Source organism: Vulpes lagopus, chromosome 7 (assembly GCF_018345385.1).
Source record: "Vulpes lagopus strain Blue_001 chromosome 7, ASM1834538v1, whole genome shotgun sequence".
Lineage (NCBI taxonomy): Eukaryota > Metazoa > Chordata > Mammalia > Carnivora > Canidae > Vulpes > Vulpes lagopus.
The window spans coordinates 68,836,470-68,846,244 of record NC_054830.1 but is presented as its reverse complement, the minus strand read 5'-3'; the positions used below and the strand labels follow the sequence as shown (position 1 = coordinate 68,846,244).

General features: G+C 46.7%; 1 pseudogene; it reads left to right on the top strand.

Moving 5' to 3' along the window:
* Positions 1-1,180: 1,180 nt before the first annotated feature.
* Positions 1,181-2,711, top strand: LOC121495169 (annotated as a pseudogene).
* The last annotated feature ends 7,064 nt before the right edge of the window (positions 2,712-9,775 follow it).

Sequence of the window (9,775 nt, the reverse complement as noted above, 5' to 3'; positions counted from 1 at the left end):
ATGCCATACAATAGTGTGCTCTTGCACATCTCTGCCCAACTCCATTTTCAGTGAGATCACATTAGTGGCTTAAAATCAGCTATGGTGAAAGTATTTACACTACAGAAATGGACAAACGCTGCAAATCAAGGCTTCTCTTCCTGGAAGCTGGCTGTTATAAGTTTACCAGCACACCACTGCCTTGAGGTCACTGTGGGAGAAAATCACAGAAAACTAAAGTGCTTTATCAACTCACCCAGGAAATCCAGACAGAGAAGCAAAATGCAAAGGGAAAATGCCGTCTCTGGAGCCAGGTGAAAAGAAAGACAGGAATACCCAGCCAGGCACGTCTGGTCATGGCTTAATTAACAGGTGGTCTTCCATGACCACCCTCAGGATTCGGGCCTCCTTTTCTGTGACTGAGATGTATCCTATTATTCTCGTCTCTCACTGTGAAAAGACTATTTCTGGCTTTGTTGCTGCCCTGGGCAGTAACAAAGCAGCTGAGGTCTGCCCAGAGGTAGCCAGGGATGGACAATGTACAAAGGGTTCATGGCTGTGAGGGAGACAAGTAAATGCCAAAGGGAAAGGCAGTTTTATGTAGAGAAGCCACCTCTGCTGTTCTGGTGTGGATTTGGGGCTTCTCTTAAAATAGAACGATAAACGTGCAGGTCTAGACTAAGCAGCAATTTTGGTTTTGGGGAAAGCTGATACCCAGCAGGATGAGGGCAACCCCGAGAAAGTTTGTTTTCAGCAATTTGGGCTCAATTAACCAGGAAAAGTGCCTGGCAAAGAACAAAACACAACCAAAACCAGGAGTATGCCTTCAGGGCATTTATGAGATGACCCTCCTACAAATTCCCAGACTATAAACTCTGCCTTTGGGGAAATGAGCTGAAACCTTAAGATCTCTGGAAGAAATCATCTCTGTGCTCTACTCCTCTCTCCAAGTCCCAGGAAGAACTCACCCTGGACATTTATACTACCTCTCAGCCACTCGCTCTGCTTCTCCTAGCTGATCATAAGGAAAACTGATGGACACTATGGTTGGTGATCTCCTAGGACTGGGCCTTGTAATATCTTTGCCCAACTCCCAGTTGCCTAATTCAAGGAGTACAAAATGCTGGGGAAATGGAAGGGAGGAGAGAGCAAGACTTGGTAGCGACAGTGGATGAGGACACAGGTGGTGAGAGACAGCTGCATGGACAAAGGGACCCTTGAACTGACCCTTAAAGGAATAGACAAAGAACAAAAGGAAAAGGCATCTCAGACAAAGGCAGTGGAGCAGGTAAATGAAAGATATGGTTGTTACATTAAAAGGTGCTCAAGGCCCCACATCTAGAAGCACCTTCTCAGCGATTTTCAAGTTTCTATTGGGTTCAGCCTACTCCAACCTCCACTGAGTCCATCCAGGTGACCCAGAAGTCCTACAAGGTGCCCACCACTGGTCCCTGGGCCTTCAGCAGCCACTCATACATAAGTGTGTCCGGCACCCACATCAGTTCCTCGGCCTTCTCCCTGGTGGGCAGCAGCAGCAGCTTCTGGGGTGACCTGGGCACCAGTATGAGTGTGCTCAGGGCCTACACTGGGCACAGGGTGTGGGGAACATCACAGCTGTCTCAGTGAAACAGAGCCTGCTCAGCCCCTTAAGCTAGTAATGGACTCCAGTGCCCAAGCCATGTGCATCCAGGACGAGGAACAGACCAAGACCCTCAAGAACAAGTCCTTTATCAACAAGGTGTAGAACCTAGAGCAGCAGAAGCAGATGGTGGAGCCCAGTGGAGCCTCTTACAGCAACAGAAAATGGCTCAGAGCAACATGGACAATGTGTTCAAGAGCTATGTCAACAACCTCAGGCAGCAGCTGGACACAGTGGCCCAGACTGAAGCTGGACACAGAGCTTGGCAAATGCAAGGGCTGGTGATGGACTTCAAGAAGAAGCACAAGGGAGCAATCAAAGAGTGTGCAGTGATGGAGAATGAAACTTTCCTTGTCAGAACAGCTGTGGATGAAGATTATCTGAATAAAGCAGAGCTACCTGGAGGGGCTGATGGATAAGATCATCTCCCTAAGGCCCCCATATGAAGAAGAGAACTGAGAGCTGTGGCCATAGATCTCCAACACCTTCATGGACCTCTTCATGGACAACAGCACTCTCTGGACCAGACAGCCTCATTGCCAAGGTCAAGGCCCAGTCCAAGGAGATCCCCAACCATAGCCAGGCCAAGGCTGAGATTGTGTACCAGATCAAGTACGAGGAATGCAGATACTGGCTGGGAAGCACAGGGATAACCTCTGTCACACACAGATGGAGAGTTCTGAGATGAACTAGAACATCACACAAATCCAGACTGCAGATTCTCGGGGCCTCAAAGGCTTCCCTGGAGGCTGTCATCACTGATGCTAAGCAGTGTAGGCAGCTGGCCATTAAGGACTCCAATGCCAAGGTGGCTGAGCTAGAGGGTGCCCTGTGGCAAGCCAAGCAGGACATGGCATGGCAGCTGCCTGACTACCAGGACCCCAAGCAGCTACTCTGGTGGACTGAACTCAATCTATCGGGGTCTCATGAGCCCTGACTTCAGCTACAGCCTGAGTTTCTTCCAGTCCAGCTTCAGCTCTGTCAGGTGCTCTGGCTCCAGCTGCTCAGCTTCTCCAAGGCCATGGTTGCGAAGAAGATTGAGACCCACAATGAGAAACTCGTGTCTGTATGATCTGATGTCCCATCCAAGTAAACAGTCACTGCCTCCCAGTCTCTCCTCTCCTATGGCTGCCATAGAGCCTTTGGGGGAATGTGCAGGGGAGCTATTGGGAACAGAAGGCCCACCTGAGGCTTAGCCCCAGTCCTCATTCTACTCTCAGGGGTAGTCTACTGCCCTGGGTATCCTCTCTTGTCTTTACCCCAAACTAAAAGACAATTCAAGCATTTTTTCCCAAATAAAAGCTTTAGCTGGCTCTGCAAAAAAAAAAAAAAAAAAAGTACAAACTCATTAGTCATGAAAGAAATTCAAATTAAAAACCACAGTGACGGGATCCCTGGGTGGCGCAGCGGTTTGGCGCCTGCCTTTGGCCCAGGGCGCGATCCTGCAGACCGGGATCGAATCCCACATCAGGCTCCCGGTGCATGGAGCCTGCTTCTCCCTCCGCCTGTGTCTCTGCCTCTCTCTCTCTCTCTGTGACTATCATAAATAAATAAAAAATTAAAAAAAAATTTAAAAAAAAAAAAAAACCACAGTGAGAAGTATAAAGCCACAAGAGAATACACCTCCTACCACAACGAGAGAAAACTAGACAATCTATAAAATCGTAACTTCCCTTGAGCCCATCAGAGTATAAAGGTTACAAGGCAAATCAGAAGATCTGAATTCCTGTGACTGAGAAGCCCTTCCACAGATAGTACACAAGAACTCTTCTACCTTTGTCAGAGCCTCTTTGGAGGAAGAGGGTAAGAAGAAAAGAGGTAGCAGTACAACAAATTCTTAAAAGTGAAGTGTGAGTTGGCATGAAGTTGAGAATCCATGGGAACCCCAGACCGAAGAGTTCATATCCTTAAGCTCTTTTCCACAATCTCTGCCAGATACTCAGAAGAACGACTGAGGCAGGCAGGACAGCTGAGACAGCCTTCTTGGGCCTGCGGGCATGAAACCCCACCCATTTTCCAGAGCCTTTTCTCATAAGAAGTCAAAACCTTAAGCCACTAGGGGAGGGGTAAGCAACTCTCCATTCAGGAGGCCGAGGCTAAGATTCTCTGTTTGCAGAAGGGATAAAAACATAGCTATGTGCCTCTGGGAAAAGAAGTGGGAAACCCCTCTATCCCCATGGTAACCTTCACACTGAATAACAAGCAATAGTACTTCTCCTCCTGGTGGGGAAAAGAAAAAAACCCTCTTGCAACCAGTCCTCAATAATGAGCTCCACTACACACCCCACCAGAATGACCGCAATTAATTAAACTGATGATGCCAAAAATTGGCCAGGATGTAGAAAAACAAGAACTCCCCTATGGTCCTGGGAAAGGGTCTACTAAATTGGTGCAAACACTTTGGAAAAGTATTTGGCAGTACCGACTAAAGCTACACATATGTATACCCTATGACCCAGCAATTCCACTTCTAGGTCTTTGTTTTTTTGTTTTTTTTTTTTAATTTTTATTTATTTATGATAGTCACAGAGAGAGAGAGAGAGGCAGAGACATAGGCAGAGGGAGAGAAGCAGGCTCCATGCACTGGGAGCCCGACGTGGGATTCGATCCCCGGTCTCCAGGATCCCGCCCTGGGCCAAAGGCAGGCGCCAAACCGCTGCGCCACCCAGGGATCCCCCACTTCTAGGTCTTAATCAAAGTGAAATGAGCACAGACATGAGCCAAAAGGCGTATTAAAGAGCATTCATGACAGACCTATTTGAAATAACCCAAACTGTAAACAAACCAATAATCACCAACAGTACCATGCAGAAATCATATAATTGTGGTTTTTGTCACTCATTGGAATAAATACTATACAGCAGAGATAATGAACCGCTACTACCTGCAACATGAATAAATCTAACCAACATGGTGAACAAAAGAAGCTAATTAAAATGAATCCATGAATTCATTTATACGAAGTTTAAAAACAAGAAACCAATATATGGGATGGACACCAGAGAGCAATTATATTTTTGAGCATAGTAAATAGACAGGAGGAGTAGGGGGCTTCTGGAGTCCCGGAGATGTTTTACTTCTTGGTCTAGTGTTAGTTATACGGGTGAGTTCATGTGAAAATTCATTAAGCTGTACCTTTGTGATTTAACCCCTTTTCCGTCTGAACATTACATTTCAACTAGAAGAAAAGTTTACTTTAAGGAAAAGTGATTGATATGATGGGAAACGTTGACCAAGTCAGCCTTGAGTTCAAGACCAAAGGGTTTATCCTTTGTTCCATAAGCAAATAAGGGCCACCCATTGTGTTTTGTTTTGGTTTGTTGTTGTTGTTGTTTTTAAGATAATTGTAAATTCATATGCAGTTGTAAGAAATAATACAGATAAATCCAATATATTCTTCATCCAGTTTCCCCAATGTTGACATTTTCTAGACTTATAGCTCAGAATCAAAATTAAGAAATTAGCATTGAGGGCAGCCCGGGTGGCTCAGCGGTTTAGTGCCAACTTCAGCCCATAGCGTGATCCTGGAGACTCAGGATTGAGTCCCACAGTGGGCTCCCTGCATGGAGCCTGCTTCTCCCTCTCCCTGTGTCTCTGTGCCTTTCTCTCTCTGTGTGTCTCTCATGAATAAATTAAAAAAAAAAAAAGAAATTAGCATTGAGGGATACCTGGGTGGCTCAGCAGTTAAAGCATCTGCCTTCAGCTCAGGGCGTGATCCTGGAGTCCTGGGATCAAGTCCCACATCGGGCTCCCTGCAGGGAGCCTGCTTCTCCCTCTGCCTGTGTCTCTTCCTCTCTCTCTGTGTCTCTCATGAATGAATAAATAAAATCTTTTTTTTTTAAATTAGCATTGACACAGTCCACCCACCTTATTCAACTTTCAGCACTTGTGCATGCACTCGAGTGTCCATGTGGTTCATTCTATGCGATTTTATCACGTGTGTCTATTCATGTGGCTACCACCATGGTCAGGACACAGAATAGCTCCATCATGAGAATTCCCGGCACTATCCTTTCACGGAATGGTTGCACAAGTGATGATACATGAATACCATGGGATACTACTCAGCAATAAAAGGGAATGAACTATTGATACACAGAGGAATTATGCTCAGTGAAAAAGCCTACCTCAAAACAGTTGCAGACGGTATGGCTCTGTTTATATAACGCTCTTGAAATGACAAAACAATAGAGATGGAAACAGATGACTGGTTGCCAGGGAAGGAGGCTGACAGAGAAGTGGCTATAAGAGGATAGCATGACAGGTTTTTGAGCAGAGGAATGACATGAATCGCACAAGCCAGAGAATCAGGCTCATTCCAAGTGCCTCAGCTCCGACTTTCGAAGACTTTAATCCTCCCACCCCTCACCCATACGCCACCCCTCTACCCCTATCCCACTGCCACCCTCAGTATCTGCCTCTTGTTGCTTTTATACCTAGCCAATTAGCAGTGGCTTGGGCTTTGATTAAAGGGTCTGTTGACAACACGTCTTCCCCACTGGCAGGCCCATAGAGTTTCACCTGCCCAGGCAGCACAGGCACTCACCCCTCCACGCGGTGACTCCTTGTTGGTTCTGTGGACCTCCTAGAGAAGCTGAGCATCCTTAGGCTTACGTAGTGAATTAGCTGTCTTGAGAGTTTGGGAGGATGTTTTGGGCTCTTTTCCCCCTCTTGCTTCTCTTTCTTCCCTGAATATTATTCTACTAAACTGTTTCAAAAACAAATACGTTGCAGTGGGGGGTTGGGAGGGATGGTTAGTATGACATTTCTCTGTTATTTTGAAATGAGACCCGTAGGAAGCCTCCAGGCACACGGCAAAGTCTGACATAATCCAGTTACAAAGGAGGATTAAAGAGGCTGGTGAGCTTGCACGAAGAGGCAACTCCCTTATGCACTAATGGATCGGGCTCTGGGTCCCAGAAGCCAAATAAGGAGAGAAAGCGCATTTCACAAAGACAACCAGGGAGAAAATCCATGCCTTACAGAGAGGCATGCAGGCCTTCAGAACAACCAACCACTAAATAGAACTTCAACTCTGCTTCAACACTTGAACCAGGCCCTTCATGTCCTGCCAGGGACACCTTCCCTATAGTAAGGAGACCATTTAAGATACTAGGAGGGAAGAGATTCTTAGAGGAGGCCTTTACAGCTGGGCCTCAAGGATGAATAGCTTGCCAGGTGGGAGTGAGAGAGGTAGGCCAAACCAAGGGAACAGCAAGGAAAGGTATGGAGGAGACTGATGTGACTAGGAGGTATGGCATGCAGAGGGAAGTAGGGAAAAGTAGAGGTAGGAGAAGTAAGGTGGTCGCTGGATCAAGAAGGACCAGGACAGGCATCAGCCTCTATGGGATGGGCAAGCAGTACGAGTTTTGAAAGCAGCGGTATGACTCACTACTTTAGAAAGATTACTCAAATGGCCCCGTGGAAGCAGATAACTCACAGGGGTGACAGTTTGGTCTGAGAGATCACTTAGAAGCCCACTGCCTTCCCTCATCCTCCCCACTAAGATTAAGCCAAAGAAATGATCCAACTTCCCAGGAGATTCACATGCTAAGGAGGTTTGACTATAAGCACTGCCTTCTCTTGTTGGGACATGACTTGTTAAAACAAGGATCAAGCTTTCGCTGATTGAAAAAAGAAAAAAAAAAAAGCACTGCACATTGTTTAAAAGGAGTGGGGGCTCCCAGCTCCCAGTGCAAAGCTGTAGGATTCAGACCTTCCTGAGCCTGTACAGTGAACCATCAGTAAGCTGCAGAGCCACCCTGAGAAAGATCTCGTGCCGTGTTGAGGCCAGAGAGTCAGGATGCCTGCACACACCTGGCAGATGGGAAGTAGTTGACAGGTATCTGTATGAAGGTAAGCTCAGGAGCCCCCTGGGAAGGAATATACCCAAAGGGGAAGAAACTCCTAAGGATGGGGAAATTCTGAGCTCAGCCTAGTATCTGTCCTTCTAATTTGTCTCTTGACTCAGCCCCCAGTGGGATCATGTCAGACTTCTCTGTTGAGCAAAAGGTTGTAAATAAACATGGAAACACCTTGGAGCTCATGCAGCTCTGCTTGGGGACCCTATAACAGAGCGTAGCAAAGGTAGAGGAGACAGTCCGCCTCCATACGCTTCTGGCATCTGAGGGCTAGGAGCAGCAGCCAGTGAAGAACTGTGAGAAAAGTTGCAGCCATCTACAGGCTGGCACAGAGCAGTGCCCCTGGCCGTGCCTCCCTTATAGCAGCCGTGTCCACCGCAGGAATGGTCATACCCTGCAGAGTTCTCCATGGTGGCACAAGCATGGACATTGACAGCAGCAGATATGCTCTGAGCTCATGGGAAACATACCCTAAAGAGTTTCTGGGGCCCAGATGGAGCCTCTGCATAGGCAGTCAGGGCCCAAATTAGGTTAATTTGTTTCCCAGTGTGAAGGCATGACTGCCTCACCAAAGGGCTCATCTGTCAGGTTCTGAATGAGTGTTGTTCATTCAAGAAAATATCAGTGCTTCCAGGACAGTCTAATGTTAAAGCGGAATTAAAACTTAACTAGGGGGCACCTGGGTGGCTCCTTGGTTAAGCATCTGCCTTTGGCTCTGGTCACGATCTCGGGGTCGTGATCAGCGGGGAGCCTGCTTCTCCCTCTCCCTTCACCTGTTACTTCCCCAACTTGTGCTCTCTGTCAAATAAAAGAATGAAATCTTTTTTTAAGATTTTATTTATTTATTCATGAGAGACACACAGTGAGAGGCAGAGACATAGGCAGAGGAAGAAGCAGCTCCCTGCGGGGAGCCTGATGTGGGACTCAATCCTAGGACCCCGGGATCACAACCTGAGCCAAAGGTAGATGCTCAACCACTGAGCCATCCAGGCATCCCTAAATGAATAAAATCTTAAAAAAAAAAAATTAGGAAAAAAAATTTAGGGTGCAAGCACCTGGGTGGCACAGTCGGTTGGGCATCCCACATCAGGCTCCACTCATCGTGGAATCGGCTTGAGATTCTCTCTTCCTCTCCCTCTGCCCCTACTGCTCCTGTTCTCTCTCTCTCTCTCTCTCTCATAAGTAAATAAAATCTTTAAAACTAGGGTGGTAAGAAAACAATTTGACATATCTCCTCCTCTGAGCATAACAGCTCTAAGGAACAGAAGTTTGTGTAACAACTCCATCGTTCCTACTGTTTCCAGTTATGTGCCTCTCGCTACCTCTATCACTTCCCCACTTCCCCTTCTCAGGAATCAACCAGACCTATATTCAAGTGTTTAGATAACTTGGGGTTTTCAAGCACAATGTAATGATGAAATTCTGGAATATCAAATGTCAAAACCAGGGCCCTGGACAAGATAATAGGAGGAACTCTTCTTAAATGGGTTACCATGGTAAAGGGAGGTTGATGGAATTGAAAAAAAAAAAAAAACAACCAATCTAGGGGAATTATTGTAATGTGAGAGATTATAAAATCTTTTTTTTTTTTTTTAAAGAAAGCTTTTTTTTTCAATTTTTATCCATTTTTGACAGTCACAGAGAGAGAGAGAGGCAGAGACACAGGCAGAGGGAGAAGCAGGCTCCATGCACCGGGAGCCCGACGCGGGATTCGATCCCGGGTCTCCAGGATCGCGCCCTGGGCCAAAGGCAGGCGCCAAACCGCTGCGCCACCCAGGGATCCCGAGATTATAAAATCTTTGTGTGAATCTCTATGTCTGAGTTGGGCATGGACTAGGAGAACTGCCCTCTTTGCATGTGGTGGACACTGTGTGATCAATAAAATATCCGAAGATTTTCCTGCTCCAAGTTACTTTAGGATCCCAAGAGCCCAACTTACTAAGAGATGAGGCCTGAATAACAGTTGGAATCAAGGGCTTGCTTCTTTCCCAGTTCCAAGCTGAGAGTCATATTACAAACACATAGCTCAAGCATTGCTGTGCTAAATCAACAAACTGGTACAAACTGGCCTTCTTTCTGTCCCTCAAACACGCCAAGTTCTTTCTGCCTTCTCAATTGTTCTCCTCCTTTTTGGGAACACTCTGAGCCTAGAGCTTTGCACAGCCGCCCATTCAGCATGCAGGTCCAGCTCAAATGTCACCTCTTGGGGGAGTGGGGCTGCTCCTAGGGTGTTGGCCGTGTTCTAGTTCTTGTCCTGAGTGATCGTTAACTGCACATGTTCACTCTGCAGAAATCT